Raw genomic sequence first — 5757 nt, forward strand, 5'->3', positions numbered from 1 at the left:
CATTTTTACATTTCTCATGCCCAGAATATGCATGGCACACGATAGGCATGCAATAAATATTTGAAAATGGAAAATTATCTGTCTAGATACTTTTAAATATAGGCCTGTCTGAAAGGGAAAAAAGATAATTCACAATCTCTTCAAATCTTTAGATTGTATTTTCTCAGCAGCATGGTAGTAATTCCACCTTCTCTTTTCCACCATCTTCCAACCCCCAAATCCCTAAAAGGCTGAATTCAGGAAGGCAGGACTGGACAAATCAAATATCTCATTAAGAATACCTGAAGAAATATGTCTACAGATGAAATTACAGCTCTTAGACCAGCACTCAAAACACTGAATAAAAGAAAAGGTGGGGGTGGGGGGAGGGAGTGCAAAATTATGCGAATTGCCCGTGGTTACATCTCCAGCAAATGTTCCTGAAAGCTACTAACTACTAATTGTGGTAAAAGTTTTTAAGCCAGAAAATGGCGAGTCTCTCTTTGGCTTTGCCACTCTGTAATTTCTGTGCAGTTTGGGGATGGCACTGTGTCTTAAATACGATACTATTTTAGAGAAAGTTAACAGGTAGGCCAATTTGGAGCCATGAAAGAGATGCAACTCCAGAGATTTCAAATAATTTAATAAGGTGTAAGTCTTTTTCTAAAGTTTTGTGGTTTGTTTTTTTCATCAGCCTGAAAAGCTCTACCACGCGGCCTAATGCAAAGCTGCAGGCAGGAGAAATTACTGACTTCATTATGCCTGCCTGGCATTTGCCAGTAAAAGCACTGGGCACCAGGTGTTCTCTTTCTAGGTGGCTCTTCAGAAAGCTGTGCCCTGTCAGAGCTCCTCTGGCTCCTTGTGAAAAGCAACAGAGAGGGGGAAGTTAGTTCCTATTGTGCTCCAGGCTCATAGGTTTGTGTTCCCCACCCTTTGCCTTAGCAGGGAGCCCAGTCACAATGGTCCTTGGGCCACAAAACACTATTCAGGGCCTGCTGAAGAGGGATTAATGTTTATTATTATTGCCACTAATGGGATTGCTGTTATTGTTGTTATTATCTGTTGCTTATTAGAAATGAGCATTCAGGGCTCCTTTGAAACATTCCATTGCTTTTCCTGCAGTGCAGGCCACAGGCAGTTGCTTATCTGTAAGAGAACAAAGGGCAAAAGAGAATTTCCCTGCACTTATTTTGGTGCAGCTGCACTTGTGTTTTTATTTGCTAAAATGGATCAGAAAGTAGGCAGAAATGGTGCATTAGCTTGGGTGAGGTGGCTCCTGTAAGAGATTAATCCCTGAATCTCAGTGGCTTCACACAATACAAGTGAGTTCTTACTCATCTCAAGTATAAGCTGGATATTACTAGTGGGCAGACACCACTCTTCCAGGCCACTGAGTCAACACCTCCCACCTTGAGGCTACTAAGTTCACCTTGGGAGCTGTGGTAGATTGACTTATGCACCCCCTCAAAAGGCATGTTCTTGATCTTAACGTGCATCCCCGTGGGTGTGAATTTACTTGTTATTTGGAAAATGTTACTTTGAGTTAAGGTATGGCCCAACAGAATCAAGGTAGGTCTTAGTTCATATTACTGGAGTCCTTTCTAAGGAGAAGGCATTCAGACACCGTCATTTAGAGAAAGCCACAGGGAGGAGCCAGAAGCTAAATCAGTGGAAACTGGAAAAGCAGACACAAGGCGAAAGAGCTCACCATGTGACCGGAAGCAGAGACGCCAGCCAAGAAACCCCAAGAATTGCAGCAAGCTAGCACCAGAATGCTGTAGATTTCACAGAGAAAGTAGATTGCCCTGCCAATCTACCTTTGAAACCATGAGCTAATACATACTCACTTTTTAAACCAAACTATTGTGTTGTATTCGTCCTAGCAGCATGCGAAAGAGCATGGAGAATCACACTTGAAAAAGGGAGAGCCTGAAGTTGCAAACACTACTTGCACTCATATTCCACTGGCCTCACTTAATCACAAAGAGTGGAGAAAATAAATTCTGAAGACGTTATTAGAATCCGAGAAAGTATTTCAGAGACTTGTTCTTCAACCCTTTACCATGCAGTTGTATGCCTGGAGGGGTTGGGGGTGGTCAAAGAACACAGGATTCAAGGCAGCCTTCCCTGAAAAGGAGATATTTGTTGGACAGACAGTTCACAAGAGCAAATCCAACCACTTTTTGCCAAATGAATGTATCTAGAATTTTTGAATCCTCTTTATTGTTTCAAGGAGAGCAGCATGAGTTTTCTTACAAGATAAGTTTATATTAAAGCAACTTTTGCATTTCTGGGAATTAATGTGCAGTGCTGGACACAAAGTAGGTGCTCAAATGCCAATATCTTTTAACCAGGGAGACATTGAATTTCTCTGCAGAAGAAAGCTCTAATGTCTTACCTGGAGGTAGACATCTGGCTGTCTGAGCTCTGCTTGCTCTCATGAAGGCAGGGGAGTCAGCTGTTCCAAATAAAGATTTTCATTCAATTTCTGTCTGGTTTCAGCCCCACTTCTCAGTCCTACCCACAGCCATATTGCTACCTCTGAACTTGTAGTGTGCATCCTCTCTCCTCCTTTCCGTATTGCCCTCTGCAAACAATCGAAGCTGCATCTCCTCCTACTCTGCCTTATCAATGCCCACATCTCTATGTGATTTTTATCCCAGAATTTTAATTAAAATCTCAGAACTGATAATGGCTCACAACACTCATTTTGTTCTTGTGAGTCTAGACAACATTCCTAATTGTTTGAGAGGCCTTTAAAAAATATATGGATTCCAATGAATAAATAAATATATATATATATATACATATGCATACATAATGGATTCCTAGGCTTCACACTTGAAATTTCAGGTAACTAAGCCCAGATTGGAACCCAGGTCTCTCTATTTTATATCATGAGAAAATTTTAATATAAAAATAGAGAATTTTAGCAAAGACCCATATCACCTATTTTAATAATTTACAAGATTTTGAAATATTATTCCTTGCTGAAGTATTTTAAGGCAAACCCAGATTTTATGTCATATCATCTATCTATCTATCTATCTATCTATATATTGCAATATGCACTACCAAAAATTTAGACATTCTCTTGTGCAATGATCACATCATTTTATTATCTCACAAAATTAACCATATTTCTATAGACTCACATAAATCTAAGTCTGTAAAATAATTTTCATCATTTTTTCAAAAATGTATTTATAATTGGCACATTTTTAAAACAATAGAAAAGAAAAAACATTCTATTGTTTTTCAAAGCAATTATAATATTGATACCAAAGGTGATGAAGATTGGTCAATTATGGAAATTTATAGATCAAGGTCACTTACAAATTTCAATTTAAAGGGTAGGCCATGGTGGCTCAACAGGTAGAGTTCTTGCCTGCCATCTGGAGACCTGGGTTCGATTCCCAGTGCCTGCCCATGCAAAAAAAAAAAAAAAAAATCAATGAAAAAATCTTAAATGAAATTTCAGCAAGTAGAATGTTAAATATATTAGAAATAATATACACTCCAATAGCAATGCAAACATCTAGTGCCTAGAAGTTGGTTTCTAAACCACAGCTCCTTGTGGAAACAGATGATTCTACAGCTGAGACAGGCAAATGGAAGAGAGGCCTAAAATATCATATTGTGTTAAAAGAGAAGGAAATATCCAAAAATTTCTAGATACAAGTCTAAGGGGCATAGGAGCAAGCTTATAGGGCTCCCACTGGCTAATTTGGGACAACCTGAGGATTTAAAAAAAACAATAATAGCACCAGATTATCAGACATGTAATAAAATAAGAATCCATGAGCCAATAATGGTAATATAAATAAGGAAGGGAAGGCTTTTATTCACAGTAGAAATACCAAACAGTAAATACTGAGGGAATGATGGAAACAGAAATTTACCAATCTACAAGCATAATAGTTGGGATTTGACTTCCAGAATGGCAGCATAAAGGGTTCTGCCAACCTTCTTTCTGGTTTCTCAAAGCTTCTTTCTGGTTAACGATAACTGGTGAAAAATATTTCCTAACACAACCATTTAACATCTTCTAGAAATCGTCCTAAGGACGTACAGCAAAAGGCCATTTATTCAAGAAAAGCTACTAAATTTCAATAGTGACTGTTGCTTTTGAGCCACGATCAGCTCCATTCCTCCTCACTCCCCTACCGCTCAGCATGACCAAAGGCCTACTCAGGTGTGTGCAGCCAAGAACACAGGACTCGATCTCTGCCAGGTCTCAGAAAAGGGAAACTTCCTAAGAGGGGAGGGCTGCCATAGTCCTCATCACTCCAACTTCTTCGTTGCAGAAGCTAAATCCAGGCCATTTTAATTGAGAGGCCTGGGACCCCAGTCTTCCACCCTTAAGTGCCCACTTATGGGGCAGAGGTCCTACCCCAGACCAAATAGGGAGGCAAAGAATAATAGAGACCCAATTACGCTCACCTCAGCCCATTTGTAAGATGAAAGTACCTTGCTGAGAGAGGCAAGGCAATGAGACCAGAGGCTACCATTCCTCCGACCAGCTGCTCATGAAGTGGGGATATCACTCTGTGAGAAGTCAATCACTGTACCCGTCAAAACCAGAACAGTGATGCAAAGGCTCTGTTAAGGAGGAGAGGAAAGATGTTAAGAACAGAGTGCTTCAAAGGCAAATGGAATTATTTGGAACAGAATGTCAGAAAGTTTAAGCCTAAGGGTACAGTTGAAAAAAAATAGAGATTTTGATGGTAAGAAATTAATAGTAAACAGGTAGCTTAAGAAAGCAAAAAGCTAAACTGTAGATCAACTAGACATTTACCACAAAGAAAAAAAAAAACAGGGAAGGAGACAGCTAAGAGTCTTCCTGGGTATAAGCAAATCCCTGCAAAGGGGGCCAGTATTTAATTAGATCAGACTATGGAGCAATTTATGCCCCATGGCACCATCAAAAACAATAGAGCAGCTGAAATGTAATGGAGTCTAATTACCACCAAAGCCACACAGCATAAAAGAGATATCAGAGAAAGAAACAGACAAAAAGAGCCATGCTAAAACTACAGCCATCCCTGGGTAAAGTATACATGTCCACACCCTACTCACTGAGGAGTGTTGCCATAGCCTGCACACTGCGGGGGAAATAGACTTCACTAGACAGTCCAGCCAAGGAACTAAACAAATGAGCAGAAAACACATGTCTGGAGATAAATGGGAAATACATATCCAGAGTTGCTGCAATATACTTTTCAAAATGTCCAGTTTACAATAAAAATTGAGACATGAAAAGAAACAAGAAAATGTGACCCAATACCAAGATTAAAAAAAAAAAAAAAAAAAAAAAACCAGCAACAGAAACTGCCTTTGAGAGGGCCCAGATGTACAGCATAGCAGCTGAAGAATTCAAAGCAGCTTTTATACATACGTATATATATATATATATATATATACATATGTATCTTCAAAAAAATAAAATAAAATAAAGGATGCAATTTTCAAAGAATTAAAGAAAGGTATGATGACAATGTCTCCAAAGAGAGAATATCTATAAGGGACTTAAATTATAAAAAAGGAGAAAATGGAAATTGTAGAGTTGAAGATTAAAATAATAGAAATGAAAAATTCAGGAGAGGCTTACCATCAGAATTTAACTTGCAAAAGCATTAGAGAACTTGAAGATAGACTGCTAGAAAATATACAAATGGAAGAGCACAATAAAAAGAGAGAAGAAAAAATGAACAGAGGCTCTGAGACCTATGAGACCCCATTAAGACTATTAAGTTTTATAGACTGGGAGTCTCAGAA

General features: G+C 38.8%; 1 long non-coding RNA gene across 1 annotated transcript; it reads right to left on the bottom strand.

The window, feature by feature from the left end:
- Window positions 1-2365: 2365 nt before the first annotated feature.
- LOC143658042 (uncharacterized) lies at window positions 2366-4546 on the bottom strand. Its single transcript, XR_013163090.1, has 3 exons — window positions 4423-4546; window positions 3316-3402; window positions 2366-2437 (listed from the first exon to the last, which is right to left on the bottom strand). It is a non-coding gene; the product is annotated as an uncharacterized LOC143658042 (long non-coding RNA).
- Window positions 4547-5757: the final 1211 nt, after the last annotated feature.

The sequence above is a fragment of the Tamandua tetradactyla genome, chromosome 15 (genome assembly GCF_023851605.1).
Source record: "Tamandua tetradactyla isolate mTamTet1 chromosome 15, mTamTet1.pri, whole genome shotgun sequence".
Classification (NCBI taxonomy): domain Eukaryota; kingdom Metazoa; phylum Chordata; class Mammalia; order Pilosa; family Myrmecophagidae; genus Tamandua; species Tamandua tetradactyla.